The sequence below is a fragment of the Saimiri boliviensis genome, chromosome 15 (genome assembly GCF_048565385.1).
Source record: "Saimiri boliviensis isolate mSaiBol1 chromosome 15, mSaiBol1.pri, whole genome shotgun sequence".
NCBI lineage: Eukaryota > Metazoa > Chordata > Mammalia > Primates > Cebidae > Saimiri > Saimiri boliviensis.
In genome coordinates this window covers 31,662,933-31,680,759 of record NC_133463.1, presented here as the reverse complement: position 1 = coordinate 31,680,759, position 17,827 = coordinate 31,662,933, and the positions used below count along the sequence as shown (strand labels likewise).

General features: G+C 44.6%; 1 protein-coding gene across 4 annotated transcripts in view; it reads left to right on the top strand.

Moving 5' to 3' along the window:
• PLEKHF2 (pleckstrin homology and FYVE domain containing 2) overlaps nucleotides 1-17,827 on the top strand; it is a 362,342-nt gene that overhangs the window by 101,015 nt on the left and 243,500 nt on the right. The window contains exon 4 of one of the 4 annotated variants that reach the window (XR_012514063.1): nucleotides 3,912-4,057. The exons of 2 other annotated variants lie outside the window; for them this stretch is intronic. The gene's annotated coding sequence lies outside the window, so the exon portion shown is untranslated. Of the gene's footprint in view, nucleotides 1-3,911; nucleotides 7,327-17,827 lie in introns of those variants that run through there. One more of the 4 variants, XR_012514062.1, reaches the window with a different exon arrangement.

Genomic DNA, 17,827 nt, shown 5'->3' with positions numbered 1-17,827 from the left:
TCTTGAAGTATAGGAGAAAACTGCTGATGCACAGCCACGTATGATTAGAGGAGCTGCTGCCTCTGCTGGGGGTGCGGGCGGGGGACAATGTGATTTTCTCAGGAGGAGATGGCCTTTTAGCTAGCAAAATACCTCAGAGATTGCTTGGTGTGAGGGAGGTGAGGCATCCAGGGCTTGCTTTTAAAGAGACCTTAAGTGGTCTGAGGTTTAGCAAGATAGCTATTTCAGACATGACCTCCACGTGTGGATGGTGGCTGTTAGGTTATTTGCTGTGACTCAGTTTGTCTGTTGAAAAAGGGCTTATCGAGGGCCAGGTCTGTTGAAAAAGGGCTTAGCAGGGGCCAGGTATGGTGGCTTATGCCTGTAATGCTAGCTCTTTGGGAGGCCGAGGTGGATGGATCACTTGAGGTCAGGAGTTCGAAAAAGGGCTTAGCAGGTATGTGGGATTGACAGTGAGGGGAACTTGCTCCGGGCAGTTGGCTGCATCCAGGACCCAGACCTGCCCTCTCCCATGGCATCACTCCACCCCTGCTTGCCTCCAGTGGAAGGTGGGAGGTAGGGAAGAAAGGGTTCGGCTCAGCCTTTCAGAAACAACAGTCACACAGATGTTTAGACAGATTGTAAGCTTGCTTTACAGAGCTTGTAGCCATCTCCATTACGTGCCTCTAGAGCAGGCGTCCCCAAGCTACCTGAGGCCATTTATCCGGCCCCCTGCCGCACTTCGGGAAGGGGCACCTCTTTCATTGGTGGTCAGTGAGAGGAGCACAGTATGTGGCGGCCCTCCAACGGTCTGAGGGACAGTGAACTGGCCCCTTGGGTAAAATGTTTGGGGATGCCTGCTCTAGATACTCTGGAGAAAAGAGGAAAATATGCAGATGGATGCTGAGGGCTGAGGCTGATGTCCTGGTTGAGTGGCTGACTGCGCTGCTAGGGTCCAGATCCCACATAGGCCTTGCCTTCAGCTGGGACAACTTCCCTACAGTTTTCTGTTAGCCATTGGCTTTGGCAGGTAAGAAGCACTGTGCTAGCTTCACGTAATTCTAGTATCAAGAAATATAAAATTGAGAGTCACTGAATTGTGCAGAAACGAAGGAGGAGCTGTGTACCAAGGAGAGTCCTGAGCTGCAGTCAGAGATCCTGCTACCAGGGTTTGGAGTGCTTGATCTCTAAGGTCAGATTCTAAGAGAAGATCTGGAGTAAGACAAGTTTCTAGCTGATGAATGAAAGAATGCAGATGGTAATTACTGCACATAAACCCACATTCAAGAGGACACTGGGACCCCTGTGAGGCTCTATTTACTTTTTTGGTCTTCTTGTATAAAAGAGATGATTGGCATGAGCCTGGCTGGTTTGTTAGCTAAACACAGATGTGCGCTTGCAGCTGTGGTTACACTTGCTGGGCTGTCAGGAGGAAATGGTATATTGTGCATTCATGAGAAACTGATTAAAGAGAGGAAACTGAAGGTCCACTGGCGATGGCTGCGATTCCACTTTGATGGAACAGATATAAAAGAAATGCTTTACAACATTTGAGGACCTGGAGTTGATCCATAACACATTATTTAACACCTACGGTACCTCCGTGGGATTAAAAAACACCACTTTCATTTTATTTATTTATTCATCTGCTTCCAGAAAGTAATAGAGGCAACTTTACTTAAAAACACATATGCAGGCCAGGTGTGGTGGCTCACGCCTATAATCCCAGCATTTTGGGAGGCCGAGGCAGGAGGATCATTTGAGGCCAAGAGTTCGTGACCAGCCTGGCCAACATAGTGAAATCCTGTCTCAACTAAAAAAATTAAAAATTAGCTGGGCATAGTGGTGTGCGCCTGTAATCCCAGCTACTCGGGAGGCTGAGGCAGGAGAATCATTTGAACCCAGGAGGCAGAGGTTGCAGTGAGCCAAGATCGCATCACTGACTCCAGCCTGGGTGACAGAGTGAAACCCCATCTCAAAAAAACAAAACAAAACAAAAAACCACATATGTAAACTGGGTACTTAAAAATAAGTCAGAAAGAGATCAGAAACTATAGAGAGGAAGTGGGAGAAAGTTCTGGCCAGAACCTAAGGTGAGACACTACGTAATAAATATAATTCTGAGCCTCTCATCTTGCTTTTTTCACCTTCCTATATATGTGACTCTACTGGAATTGCATTTCTCTTGGATCCTTCCAAAGAAGTCACGAAAAATGTCTCCAGGAGTCCCAGCTTGATTCTGGATCATCATTTGGCAGCTTTCTGAGCCTAGGGACAGAGCACAGGCTTCTTTGGCCTGTGGTCTCTGCTCTGTTGCTCTCTCCTCTCCCAGAAAGGTCACTGCTCACTTCCCATGTTTGCTCTTGACCCCAGACCCTGTGAAAGCCCTTGCTCTGATCTCAGCTCCCATGATGGGCCTCCAGTGGCATGGGGGCCTGTGTGAGTAGATTGCGATGAGCCAGGAGGCCCAATGCTGTGCCAGAGACTGGGTCCTAAGAACAGGCCCACAGCTGGTGTCCACACCTGGCCCATGTTCCCTGGCCAGACTTCTTCCACCTGCTCTATTAAGAAGAAACATACACCCTGTGGCTAAAGTCCAGCTCTCCTAAGCCCTCTTTCTTCCCCTGAGGACATCCTTAGTATTTGTGGCTTTAGCGATGAGCAGCATCAGGAGGCCTTGGGGTGTGGGGTCTACTGAGCAGGGAGAAGACAAGGCAGGGAGATAGGAGGCTGGAGTGTGGGCAGGGCCTTGACGGTCATGCTGAGAACCCAGAAGTTCATTCATGTTTTAAGCAGAAACATGGCCTGGTCAGGTTTGATCTTCACTTGTCTCCCAGCTACAGTGCCTGGGGACAGGCTTGAACATGCAGCCCACTGGGGAACCAGTTATATGTGGAGTTTGGCCGTGGAACCTGGCTGGGATTAAAGGTGGCCAGGGTGACAGGTGCAGGCCATCCAGCTCTCCCACTTCACCCGTGTCACTCCCTCTGCTCTCCATCACTCCCCAGTCCCTGTTCTCCGAGTTCAAGTCACAGTGAAGCTCCAAGTTCCTTGGAGGGACTCTGTTTCCTCCTGCCTCTGAGCCTTCCCATGACAGCTGGAGTCACCTTGCCTAAGTATAAACCAACAACCTTCACTTGGCAGATGCCCACTCCTTCCTCAGGGAACACTCCGAATGCCTCATCCCAGGTCAGGCCTCCCAGGCACCTTGCAGTTCCCCTTCTGAAACATTCACTTCATTTGTAATTACATGGGTGGGGTGGACAACACCTATTTTTGTGGCCTGGCAGCCTCTCTATTTGGTGTGTGGCTACAGTACCCTGGTTTTTTGGGGGGGGTACCACCCCTCCCTCCACTGTCAGCCTGTGTGCTTTGGGTAAAGTTGAGCCGACCCCTAGGAGCCAAGAGTGGGCCATGTGACCAAGAGTAGGCCAATCAGGACAATACATGCCCCTTAACTTCAGTGATTGGCTCAGAAATAGGCAGGTGATCTAAATAAGCCAATCAGGGTTAAGGACACTCAGTCCCTGGATTTTGATTTGAGTTCTTGAGATCCTGACTTAACTTCCATGGTCTAAAGTGGTGATGTGAGCCTGAAGCTGCCTGGGCCACCATGAGTAGCCTGAAAATTGAACCAGCCCAGAAGTTGCAGAGCCAAGAGATGGCTCCTAGTAACATCATTTAAGCTCTAAATCAAGTTGTCCCGAAATCAGATCTAACCTTCCACATTTCAGCTACAGGAGCCAATCAATTCTTTTTTTTTTTTTTTTTGACAGAGTCTTGTATGTTGCCCAGGCTGGAGTGCAGTGGCACAATCTTGGCTCACTGCAACCTCTGCCTCCCGGGTTCAAGCAATTCTTCTGCCTCGAGTAGCTGAGATTACAGGTGGGCGCCACCATGCCTTGCTAATTTTTTTTTTTTGGTATTTTTAGTAGATACGGGGTTTCACCATATTGGTCCAACTCCTGACTTCGTGATCTGCCCGCCTCGGCCTCCCGAACTGCTGATATTACAGGCTTGAGCCACTGCGCCCAGCCTCAATTCCCTTTTAAACACAGACCTGCCTGGGTTGGATCTGGTGAGTCACCACTGAACAATCTCCTTGGCCTATGTTATCTTCCTTCTGCCATGAGCACAGGGGCTGTATTTGTGTCCGCAGTACCTAGCTCAGTGTCTGGTGCCTAGGAGTGTTCAACAAAGCAATGAATAAGAAGAGAGGACTCAGGGCTTTACCCCTTCACCCTTTAATACCTGGAAAGGAGATGCAGATTGTGGTTCTCTCTGGGTGATGATCTTGTTACAGAGTCCTGTTGGAACCAATTTTCTTCAGAGCAAGGAACTCCAACTTACAAGAAAGTAGCCACTTATACGTTGTGACAAAAGGGGCCCTGGGAAAGATTTGTTGCTCAATAAAATTTACGAAGTGCCTGAAGTTCTATTGTTAGCAAGATTCCTTTGGCTTATGGTTCTGAGAACACTTAAGAATTCTATGAAAATATATGTCTGTATTTGCTTATATGAGTATAAAGAAACTCTGAAACAATACACAAGAAAGTAATAAAAAACAGTTACTGGGGCTGGGTGCAGTGGCTCACGCCTGTAATCCTAGCACTTTGGGTGGGCGAGGGAGGTGGCTGACCTGAGCTCAGGCGTCTGAGAGCAGCCTGGGTAACATGGTGAAATCCCCTCTCTACAAAAAATGCAAAGATTAGCCGGGTGTGGTGGCATGCACCTGTAGTCCCAGCTACTCGGGAGGCTGAGGCAGGAGAATCCCTCGAACCCGGGAGGCAGAGGTTGCAATGAGCCGAGGTTGTACCACTGTACTCCAGCCTGAGTGACAGAGCAAGACTCAGTAAAAAAAAAGAAAAAAAAGTAACTGCAGGCACAGGAATGAGAATTTTTATGTTATTTGAATTTTGAGCTGTATAAGTGTATTGGCTTTTCAGAAATTTAAGAACATCCTTGAGAGTGCAAAACCACTAGAAGCCATTAGCAGCTCTTCCCAGCTGTGGGGGAGGACATTTTTTTATCAGCTTGTTTTTCAAGCGGGGTAGCTGGTTTCAGTGGGGAGGCCCCGATAGACTGGACAGGAGTGGTTTGTCTTGGTTGAGGTTAAAAAAGAGGTGAAAAGAGGGATGCAGAACGCTGGGGACCATCTGGAGAGGCCTGGACTGGGCAGGGCACTGAGAGGGAGAATTAGGCAGGCTCAACAGAGGGGTAGGACATCAAAGATACTTTCTCAGGGGCCTAGCTACCTCTGCCTGGACTTGGTAACTTCCAAGACTCTTTTTCCCTTTAAAAAGGTCCTTATACCAACCCTCTGTGTCTGCAGGCATGTCCCTTCAGGACCCTGAGCCTGCTGACTCATCTGTAAGATGAAGGGGCTGGATTAACTACCTTGTCCACTCTCCCTGCCACCTGTGCCGCTCTCATTCTCCCCAACTCTGTGTCCTAAAGCCCCACTCCTGTTCAGAAAAGATACAAGTTATTACCAGCGAACACAACCTGTACCTTCATAACACGATAAGCTTAAACACTGAAGAGAGCTTAGTGTCAAAGCACTGACTGGGATCATTCACAGTTCCTTCCTGTGCTTAAATACGGGTCACGGAGGTCAAGCAGAAGAGCAGGTGATTAATTAGCTGAGCATGTGGCCGCCTGATGTACTTCCTGCCCTCCTCACCTGCACTCTCTGGGGCCCCCTTGCAGGCCCTCTGATGCCCTTGTGACACAGCGTGCTCCCTCACTGGCCAAGGGACTTCAGCAGAGCTGAAAATCTGCTGGTGGCCATGACCCTAGAAATGCTGCTGCACTCACTCCCCTCAGATTCTCACAGGGAAGGAAGGCCTTCCCTTACCTCAGGAACAAAGTGGTGACAGCTTCTGTGGTCATCAGGAAATGGTCAGGGGGCAGCAAAGGGGGCACATCAGCATTTGAGGATGGCTGGAAGGACACAGACCTGGTGTGTGTGATGGTGGAGCAGGCAGGTGCTCCACCGTGGTCTGTGGGGCTAGAGGGTGGCATGGGCCATGGTGGAAAAACAGTTCACCAAGGGCCTCAGGTTTAGATTTTTTTTTCTTGAGACAGAATCTCACTTTGTCGCCCAGGCTGGAGTGCAGTGACACGATTGTGGCTCACTGCAACTTCTGCCTCCCAGGTTCAACTGATTCTTGTGCCTCAGCCTCCCGAGTAGCTGGGATTACAGATGTGCACCACCATGCCCGGCTAATTTTTGTATTTTTGGTAGAGATGGGGTTTCACCATGTTGGCCAGGATGGTCTCGAACTCCTGACCTCAAGTGATCTGCCTGCCTCAGCCTCCCAAAGTGCTGGGATTACAGGCGTAAGCCCCATGCCAGGCCTAGATTGTGATATCACAGCAAATGGAACAATAAATACAGGCACAGAAATACAGTGACAGCACTGAAATATGCTCGTATCACTTAAAGCTGTCAGCTCCTGGCATCCAGCCCTCATGGTAGGGCAAGAACAGCAGCAGCTGCTCATGGACGGGGAACAGAGTGGGAAGAAAGATGCCTTTCAAGCCCCGCAAAACCCACCGCCTATAATGTACTGTAAAAAACAAAACTAAAATCTATATAGCTTTGTATGGTTTATCTGTTACCTACTATAAATATATGTAATCCTATAGTTATGTCTTATACTTTTATGTTAATATATTTGCTCAATGTAACAATTTAAACAGTATCAGAACTTTTGTGGCCTTGTTTTGAGACCTTTATAACTGACTTGGAGCCACAGATGAAGGTGGCCAAGGCTTTTCTTCTTCCCCAGGAGGCGTGTTGGGATTGAGTGTGGCTTGTGGTTGTCCAGGTAGCCAGTGGGGAACTGGAATGGCGCTGGAGCACTCAGCTGTGTTCTGGAACCTTGAGCACAGGGCTTTGGCATGCATCTTTCTACCTCTATTACCTGCCCCTGCCCTTCAGCTGCCCCGGGTGAAGAAAGTGCCTTTGGATGCAGGTGTCTTCCTGTGCCAGGGGCCTGTGTGCTGGGAGCTCTGGGTATCTATTACCCGGTGGCTGGTATTAGACCGCCTGAACTCTCTTTGCCCACAGTGTCATGATTTACACACTCATTTCTTTTAGAATACAACCTTGATTGATTCTTACTTTGTATTTCTTTTTTTCTTTTTTTTTTTTTTGAGATGGAGTTTCGCTCTTGTCACCCAGGCTGGAGTGCAATGGCGCGATCTCGGCTCACCGCAACCTCTGCCTCCTGGGTTCAGGCAATTCTCCTGCCTCAGCCTCCCGAGTAGCTGGGATTATAGGCACGCGCCACCACGCCCAACTAATTTTTTGTATTTTTAGTAGAGACGGGGTTTCACCATGTTGACCAGGATGGTCTCAATCTCTTGACCTTGTGATCCACCCGCCTCGGCCTCCCAAAGTGCTGGGATTACAGGCGTGAGCCACCGCGCCCGGCTACTTTGTATTTCTTAAGTATTTTTCATTTCCCTAATTCTCCCTGACCTCTTCCCATTCTCAATCCCTGCTAACAGGAATGTCATTGACAAATCCACTTTCTCCCTACCTGCCCCATGTCCTGTCCCTTTCTTCCATGAAACCCTTGGCAGAAGGCTTCACTGACTGCAAGGTGGTGGTTCACAAACCTGTCTACAACCTCTGGGGTGGCAAGGCAAAGGGAGTGGGCCGAGATACTTCAGCTATGGGAGGGAGAGATGAAGAGAGAGCCAGAGGATAGGCCAGATGTCGTTCTTTTTCTTTTTCGTTCTGTGGTCTTCATAAGCTACTTAGGCAACATGACACAAAATCTTAGGCGTCTGCTAAATACTGTATATCCACAATATGAGTTATACTATATGAGAAGGGAAGTTGGTAAACAAAATGAGGTTGGGCTTTGCAGTCAAACACATCCAGACTGAAATCTCAGTTTATTTAGCTGAAGTGTGAAGTGGACAATTCTCTGAAGAAGAATAATTATTTTTTTTGAGACAAGATCTTGCTATGCCACCCAAGTTAGACACAGTAGCCTGATCATAGCTCACTGTAATCTTGAACTTGTAGGCTAAAGCAATCCTCCTGCCTTGGCCTCTTGCATAGCTAGGACTATGCCAGACTAATTTTAAAACATTTTTTTGTAGAGATGTGGTCTCGCTATGTTGCCTAAGGCCCTGAACTCCTGGACTCAAGCCAACCTCCTGTCCTGGCCTCTCAAAGAGCTGGGATTACAGGCATGAGCCACTGCGTCCAGCCAGAATTACCATTAAATTAGACTCAAGAAGCAACAAAAATGTTTGAACCATTATTTTATCCTATTCCATGTAGTTTCCTGTATGTTTCAAATATTTCTTAATAAAATATATTTTAAACAGTCAATAATGCTCAACAAACACAGACTCTTTCCATGCCTTTAGGAAAAATATTAGTCACTCTTTTCCACAGTTGTACTAATAGAAATTGATACAATCTTGTGAAAGGGTAATTTGGCAATATGATCTGAATTAAAAACATGTACATTCTATGACCAAGCAATTCCAGTGTTTTTGGGATGGGGACCATTTTATTATATCTCACAATTCTATGAACCATGAAACCAGACAGGCCTGGCCCGGTGTTGCTCCTGCTCCACATCAGCAAAAATCACTTGCTGGTGTTTACATGACAGATTGGCAGGTCTGGAGGGTCCAAGATGGCTTCACTGAAGTTAGCAAGGGTGGGCTCCACTGGCACCATCCACCAGAATGCCCACATGTGGCCTCTACAGCATGCTTATCTGATTAGTTGAATTTGTTACAGGGCAGACTATATCTATGGCCTTGCTGTTCAAAATATGGTCCACAGAACAGCAAACAGGCATCACCTGGAAGCTGCATAATCTCTGCCCAGCAGTATCTTTTTAATCACCTGTTTCTAGGAAACACTAGCAAGCATGTGTACCAATATATGCACAAAGATATTGCCTGAGGCATTTTTTATATCAGGAGAATAATGAAACCAAAATCTCCATAAACAGAAGAATGGTTAGAGAAATCATGGAATACCTACACCATGAATACCATGAAGCCATTATAAGAAAGAAATATGTGTATATTGGCCAGGAAAGATGGCCATGATGTTTAGTAAAATGAAAGCAAATGGCAGGATACTATATAGGACAGGACCCATTTTTGGTGAAAAAAAAATATTTCAGTAAATAGCTCTATCATCTAGCCATCCATTCATCCCAAAATCTGGAGGGACAGACACTCAATCAGCAGTGTTTCTCTTCTGGGATAATGGAGGGATTTCTGCTTTTTATGTACTATATTTCAATGCACAAAAAAGCAAGAACATGAAATTTTTCATTTTGTTTTTCAGTCCATTAAAAAAAGCAACAACTCTTAAAAACAAAACCAAATCACTGTACTCTGGAAATATCTGTGCTGCACAATCATGCTCAAAGGTCATGAAGATATGGTTTCCTGGTTTCAAAAAGCCCATCGGCTTTAACCCACTTGCCCTTAAGATTTCCTCACTCAGCTCTCCAAGGTCGTTACCTCAATTTTCAACCTTTCATTGTAGGCGAGGAATCATTTCATTGTTTCTCTTTAATTTTAGATCCACTTAGATTCCTTTAAGTGCTACGGAATTGATTTTTTAAGTGAATCAGTTAGAAAGGTTCCAATTTTCTTTCCCAGAAGGCTCAAGCCCACAAGCTCAAGATGACAAGTACTTTCTGTGTAGAAAGGGTTGCTAAACTTCCCTGGAAAGATCCCAATATTTGGTGTCTAACAGTTTCTCCTAAAAGCAAAGACAGGTGGTTTAGACTAGTGAGGATTTCTATTTTCAGCCAAAGAAAAACATTTACCTCTAGCACTACGGGATATTGTTAATAGCAGGCAGATTTAGATGAAGTGTTCTGGGTGCTTTTTCTAAGACCAAAGCCCAACATACAAACAAGATCTGGTTTTCAGTGAGGTCTGCCCGCTACAGGTTAGATTCTTAATTTATTGGTTTCACTGTTTGGAGGGCTCAGGATGGTGGGTCTTTCACAATTCTGAGTTCCTGGAGACAAATTTGACTCTTTCTTCTTCACTGTAAGTCACTATACCCCTAGAAAGGCTGCTTCAGGACCTCCCTCCTTTGCTGGGTCCCTCAGGATACAGAAAGGGCCAGAGTTGGGTTCAGAACGTGTCTTGATGACTCAACAGCCGACCCGAAGTCGCAGTAAGAATTATAGACCATACAAGGGACATTTGACTGAAGTGCTTTCCTTTTTCCCCACCTGGAAGCAGTATGTTTCTAGCACAAGCATTGACACATAGCTTAGCGGTTTCCATTTTGGTCACATTATAGTCAATGATGAGCAACAGGGGGATGGCCAGTGCTGAATTTCACTTGGTTGTGAAATAGCCTAAATGCACTGATTGTGCCTATAGTGCTTGATGTCTGGTATTGACCAGAGGCAAAGACACCTGATATAAAAGACCAATGATTACAATTCCTTAGGAAATGACCCATGTTTTGCCAACCCTCACTCCTGTCTAGTGTCTGGCACTTCTGGGTCTACTGCCACGCCTGGCACAGTGCAGGTGGGCATTTAAGTGAAATGGTCTTCTGCTTTGAAGGCTCTCTTTAAATGTGTCACTTTGGGCGTCCTGTTTTTTTTTTTTTTTTTTTTTGAGACGGAGTTTCGCTCTTGTTATCCAGGCTGGAGTGCAATGGCGTGATCTCGGCTCACCACAACCTCTGCCTCCTGGGTTCAGGCAATTCTCCTGCCTCAGCCTCCTGAGTAGCTGGGATTACAGGCACACGCCACCACGCCCAGCTCATTTTTTGTATTTTTAGTAGAGACGGGGTTTCACCATGTTGGCCAGGATGGTCTCGATCTCTTGACCTCGTGATCCACCCGCCTCAGCCTCCCAAAGTGCTGGGATTACAGGCTTGAGCCACCGCGCCCGGCGGGCGTCCTGTTTTAAGATGAAACTTGGTGGGACTAAAACATTTTAAGGCAAAAAAAGAAGACAGTTGAAGGAAAAAAACCTATCTAGAATCATGGCAGAAAGCCATCTTTAAGGTATGCATTTTTACATTATACAGAGACCTCAGCAAATAATTCACACTTATTAAATAATTACTATGTGCCAGGAGCCTTGCTAAATGTTTTACATGAATTATCCCATCCACTTCCTCCCAGCATCACTCTCTGCGAAGTGAGAATTCTTATACCTGTTGCACAGGTTGGAGAGAAGAGGTCAGGGAGGATGTGTGGCCTGGAGAACATCACATGTCCCGCAAGGTGTAGGGCCAGTATTCAAATCCAGGCAGTCTAACACAGGCCTGTGTTCCTAACCTCACACAATGCAGCAGCTTGTTCAGAGTGAGACTCTGCTTATTAACAGGGGCAAAGGCAAGAGGTGGCCTGGAGCCCCTTTGCTGAGGATGTGGTGCTGAGCATCGTGAGTGCACCCATTATCTGTGCCTTCAAGGTGGGGGCGTGGGGTCATGGGCCACGCAAATCCTTTCCTTCTAACTCCCTTGATTGATGACTGGACTTAGGATATTTCAGAGTAAATTTATGCTAGTAACCAAATATAATACCTAAAACTGTTCCTTAAAAGCTGAGTGGAAAAAGTCCAAGTGGTCCTTTAGCACATAGTCAGCTGCGGAGGAAAACCAAGGCCAGATGGAAGGGACTTAAAAAGCATTTGCGGGGTCCTTCCACCACCAGAGTCAGAGGCTGTAACTATTTATGACAGAATATACCTTACTCCACTGGGAAAACTCTTGTTTAATCCCCCATCCCTCAAAAAATTAAGGCTAAAGCATTATATTCTTTGAGAGCAGATCTTTTAGAATTTTCCCTACATACTTGTGAATGTCAATTTTACTTGACTCTAAGAACTTACAATGGCTTCTAAGTTACGTAATTTCTCTGTTGTTTTCAATTCACTTTCTAGAGTCCTGCTTTCTACCTAACATTGCTAGTAAGTGCTGCTCTTTGCAGTGGAAGATGCCAGTGACTCACTTTCTAGAGGGCCACATGCTCTGAGATACTTCTCCTAGTGGGAAGAAACTGTATTGTAAACCTTTGGAGGTTTTTCTTCTTTTCTGTGTAAAATGAATTGGTCATTAGGGAGCTCAAACCTTGAAGCTGGCATTGACACTACACTGTTGCTAGGGGACTAAGAGAAACATTGATCACAATACACACTCAATCCTAAATGAAATAATCGTTTCTGAATGATTGCATTAGGAAAAGAGATTCATGGAACTTTAATCCTGGGAGGGACATTAAAAATCACTTAATGTAACCTCATACTTTTATACTGGAAGTAAGGACTCTTAGAGAATTTTTAAAAATAGGTGAGGCTACTACAGCTCAAAGAGCAAAGTGACATGCCCAAGGTCTCATTTGTGTTCGTGGATTGTAACCCTGGCTGTACTATGCTAGGGTAAGTGCAAGAGTTGTTGAAAAGTACTAATGGTTGGGTCTCACTGTGGACAAATGAATCTGATTTTCTGGGCCTGGGACCTGGGTTACTGGCACTTTTTAAAGCTCTCCAGCCGGCTCCATCTGAGGCCAGGGTGGAGAAGTACTGAGCTAGACAAGAACCCAGCCCCGAATCCAGAGACTGCCAGGGTTATCAAACCTATGGCGATCTCTCATTCCCCACCCCTGAGCCCATGGCAGACTTGATTCAGGGATCACTAAACTCTTTCCTGCTGGGCCTAACCTGGCCTTCTCGTATTGTTCATGGAAGCTGCCACCTGTCCATGAGCATTGGGAAGACAACCTGAGACACGGCTACAGCCAGGCACTGTATTTGGGTTCCTCTAAATAAAATCACACAAATATCTGAGAGTATTATTCTGGTAACACCAGGATTGTATATTCTCACCGTCCAGTGTATTCATCTATTGGTCCATCAAGGCTCAATGGGGGAATATCGGGGTGAAAGCCCTGTGTTTCTCGGCTGAGCTAGGTCTGAATAGTACTCTGCCATTTACAACCTATGTAATTTTAGGCAAGTTTTTGTGCCTCAGTTTCCTCTGCGTCTCTTCTCTGGCATTGATCGCCCACAAAACTAAAACCTGGACCCTCAGTCTTTCCCAGCCTTTTTAATCTAACAGAACGCCAATCCCCTTAATTTCTGATACTACCTTGTTCTTATGAACAAAGACTTGATAAGAGTTAGTGCCCAGGCCTCATTCCCAAGTACTCCGAGTGCCTGGAAACAGCCTTCGGAAGACACTGACAATACTTGAACACAATTTTCTCTTGGGTATTGTGTACTGCTCTAGCCAGAGATGAACTTTGCAGTCTCCTAACAATTTGGATTCTATTTAAATCAATTCAGCTCAAAAGTGAGAGCAAAAGATGTAGGCTGCTGAACTGAATGCAAACCTGACGATCCCTTTTCCCCACCTCCCTCCTCGCCCTGCACCCTGGGTTACCATTCAGGGCCAGAGTCTGAGCCTATGTCACACATGGAAACGGCCTTGTTCTAGCAGAGACCAGCTGCAGTTAGATGAAGGCTGCTCAGTCCCCGCAGGGCTCTGATCCCTGTTGTTTTTTGGTTGCAATATGAGTTCCTTCCAGGCTCTCACTCTAATACTGTTCGTTCTTCCCCAACTCTTGCACCCACTGTCTCCCCTGCTTCCTTGCACTGTTGCCTCCTGTCCAACTTCATTCACCATGCCTTCTAGAATGCCCACTTCATGGTAAGCGAGCTCCTCAAGCGTTCACCCTCCTGTAACTGAACATGGCTTTCTTGGGACTGTCTTCCTGAGGTCCTTTCATTCTCAAAGAGTGGGATGTCATTCTTCTCCACCTGAGTTCAACAAGTGAGGGTGTACCATCCTTCTGGGAGAGGAGAGAATAACTGTGAACAATAGTACCACATATAGAGCACATGTCACTTGGAAAAAGTGCTTGTCATCTTTCTCTCTCAAAGACTTCTTCCAATGAGTTCAATTTGTATCTCATGGGACTGTATGGGACAGACTGAATTCTTAACTTAATCCTACCTATGTCTTCAGTGCCACCTCAGATCTTCCCATTCCATTCCCCCACATTCACTATGAAAATCAAGCCAAATCAACTTACTTGTAGTTCCTCAAACACACTAAGGCATCATCAAGACATCTACTTTCTTAGGCCACGCTGTTCTTATTATCATCTTCTATAAGGAGGAGGAAACTCCCTTCCTCCCCCCCCACCCCCATCTACATGCCTGTCCTCTAAGAACCCATTTACTTCTGAGAGCACTCATGGCTCATCTCAGCAGTAGGCTGTTCACCAGTTTCCTTCACCGATTGAAAGCTCTAAGAGAATACAGGTGATGTCTTTTGGACCCCTGTCTCTCTGACCCCAGAATCTGGGATCTTCCTTACCACACACACACACACATCTCCCAGTGTGTGGACAGTGCAACACTAGGCGCACCAGGGTACTTTTAGAGGAACAGTACTCATGCCATCTGCAAGTTAGAAGAAAACTTAATAGGCCAGGGGTGGTGGCTCATGCCTGTAATCCCAGGACTTTGGGAGGCCAAGGTGGATCAACTGAGGTCAGGAGTTAGAGACAAGCCTGGCTAACATGGTGAAACCCCATTTCTACTAAAAATACAAAAAATTAGCCAGGCATAGTGGTGTGTGCCTGTAATCCCAGCTACTCAGGAGGTTGAGGCAGGAGAGATTGCTTGAAACTGGGAGTGAGCCAAGATCATGCCATTGTACTCTGGCTTGGGCAACAAAAGCGAAACTCCATCTCAAAAAAACCAAACAAACAAAAAAAGAAAACTTAATAATCCAACCCTCATTTCACAGATGAGCCCAAAGACACTCTGGCTTACTTACAGTGATTCCAGGGAGTTAGTGACATAACTCTCCCAGTTTCCCCTGTACCACTCATAGACTTTAAAGAACTTGAAATCTAATGTCCAAGATGAATACAATAAGCACACAAATAATTACAGTTCAAGGTATTATATGAGAAACAAAGTCTGAAAGCAGACGGGAGAGGGAGAAGTCACATCTTTGGGCTGGGGTAGGGTGGGCTAGGAAGAGTAATCAGGATTGTGTACCACAGTTCTCAACCTTTTTTGTCTCATGACTTTTTCACATTTAAACATTTTTTAAAAAGATATTTGTGGGTACACAATAGGTGTATATATTTATGGGGGTACATGAGATGTTTTGATACGGGTATGCAATGTGAAATAAGCACATCATAGAGAATGGGGTATCCATCCCCTTGAGCATTTATTCTGTGGGTTATAAAAAACTCAATTATACTCTGCAAGTTATTTTAAAAATGTGCAATTATTATTGACTGTAGTCACTCTGTGGTGCTATCAACTAGTAGGCCTTATTAATTGCATTTTTTTTTCGTACCCATTAACCATCTCACCTATCCTGCCAGGTCCCCACTACCCTTCCCACCTTCTGGTAACCATCCTTCTACTCTGTATGTCCATGAGTTGTTTTGACTTTTAGATCCTACAAATAAATGAGAACATGTGATGTTTGCGTCTGACTTATTTCACTTAACATAATAATCTCCAGTTTCATCCATGTTATTGCTAATGACTGGGTCTCATTCGTTTCTAAGGCCAAATGGCACTCCCGTATTTATATGTACCACATTTTCTTTATCCATTCATCTGCTGATGAACACTTAGGTTGCCTCTATTGTAAACAGTGCTGCAACAAACATAGGAGTGCAGATATCTCTTCGGTGTATTGATTTCCTTTCTTTTGTGTATAGACCCAGCAGTGGGATTGCTGGATCATACAGTAGCTCAATTTTTGGTTTTTTAAGGAACTTCCAGGCTGTTCTCCATAGTGGTTGTACTAATTTAGATTCCTACCAACAGTGTACAAGGGTTTTCTTTTCTCCACATCCTCACCAGCATTTGCTACTGACCATCTTTTGGATATAAGCCATTTTAACTGATATGAGATGCTATGTCACTGTGGTTTTGATTTGCATTTCTCTGACAACCAATGATGTTGAGTACTTTTTAATATGCCTACTTGTCGTTTGTTTGTCTTAAGAAATGTCTATTCAAATCTTTTCCCCATTTTTGATCAGCTTATTAGTTTTTTACCTATAGAGCTGTTTGGGCTCCTTATATATCCCGGTTATTAATCCTTTGTAAGATGGAAAGTTTGAAAATATTTTCTCCCATCCTGTGGGTTGTCTCTTCACTTTGTTGGTTGACTCCTTTGCTGTGCAGAAACTTTCTAACTTGATGTGATCCCATTTGTCCGTGTTTGCTTTGGTTACCTGTGCTTGTGGGGTATTGCTCAAGAAATTTTTGCCCAGACCAATGTCCTGGAGAGTTTCCCAGTGTTTCTTTTAGTAGTTTCATAGTTCGAGATCTTATATTTAAATATTTAATCCATTTTGATTTGATTTTTGTATATGGCAAGAGATAGGGGTCTGGTTTCATTCTTCTCCAGAGGGATATCAAGTTTTCCTAGCATCATTTATTGTCTTTTCCTCAGTATATGTTTTTGGCCCTTTTATATTCTTAACGCCAAGAGCTTGTTTCTTTTTGTGATTACATCTGTTGATTTTTATTGTGTTAGAAATTAAAACTAAGAAAACTAAAAATATACATTAAGATTACATATACTTCAAAATAATAAACCCATTATACAGTATCACATTTTAATGAAAATAACTGCATTTTCCAAAACAAATACAGTGACAAGTGTGGCATTTGTTTTCTACTTCTGCTGCTCTGTTTAATCTCTGGCTTAACAGAAGACAGCTGGATTCTCATATTTACTGCTGCACTCACTCTCTTGAGATAGGTTGTTCTGGTTGAAGCCCTAGAAGACAACTCAGCCTCATGCAGACATACAGTTGGAAAAGAGGAGAATAATCGTCTTTTCAGATAATTGTGCCTATTTTTCAATACTACCTCAGAACTTCACAAGTAGTAGTTTTTTAAAAGTTAGCTGCAACGTAGAAACTGAAATCATATCAAATGAGCTTTCAGTATGCAGTAAGGTTAAAATCCATTGATCTATCTTGCATTTTAAATGTACAGTTTTGTTATATCATGTATTGGTTCCTTGGCAATATTGGTTTGCTGAATTATACAGAGTTTCCAAATATTGTCACATTTCATTACGTAGTATAAAAATTGCTTGTTAATATCACCACTAGTCTTATCTGGAAAGAATTTAAGTAATAGGGACATTACTCGCAGTGAATACAAATTTTCTGAAATTCTAATTTTCACTTAACATTCTGTCAGTTTTTTTCTTGGAGGAGACTCACATTATTAATTTTCTGAATACTCATAGTTTTTGTCTATCAGCTGTTCTTTTAGGCAAAAAAGGGTTCCACGAAAAACAGTTCATTCAGCTCACAACTCAGATAATTGCTCAAGTGCTTTAGTTGTAATTCCCATTTAGTCACACAGAATATTAAAAAGACATGTTATTGAAGGCTAAGATAATAATTTTTACTGCCTTTCTCAAGAACATTCTTACGGGAAACTGTCTTTTTTGATGGCAGGTGCACAGCATCACTGCTTTGAATGGTGCTAAGTAAGGTGCCAGCAGTGCTATCTACCATTTCCGCCATCTGCACATATGTCAATGCAGTGAAAAGGGAAACTGACATCTTAGTGTTATGAAAATAGATCTGATCTTGTGGACCACCTGAAAGACCCCTGAGAGTGGAACTCACTTTGAGAACTGCTGATGTACAAGATACTGGCTTTGAAAAATAAGTTGGATTTTGATAGGATAAGATGAGGGAGTATATCTGAGGAACAGCAGGTAGACAGTTTGGTTGGAAGAGGAGGAAAGAGAGGCAGATGAAACTGAAAAGATACTGTGAAAGGCCTGAATGCCTTCATGATG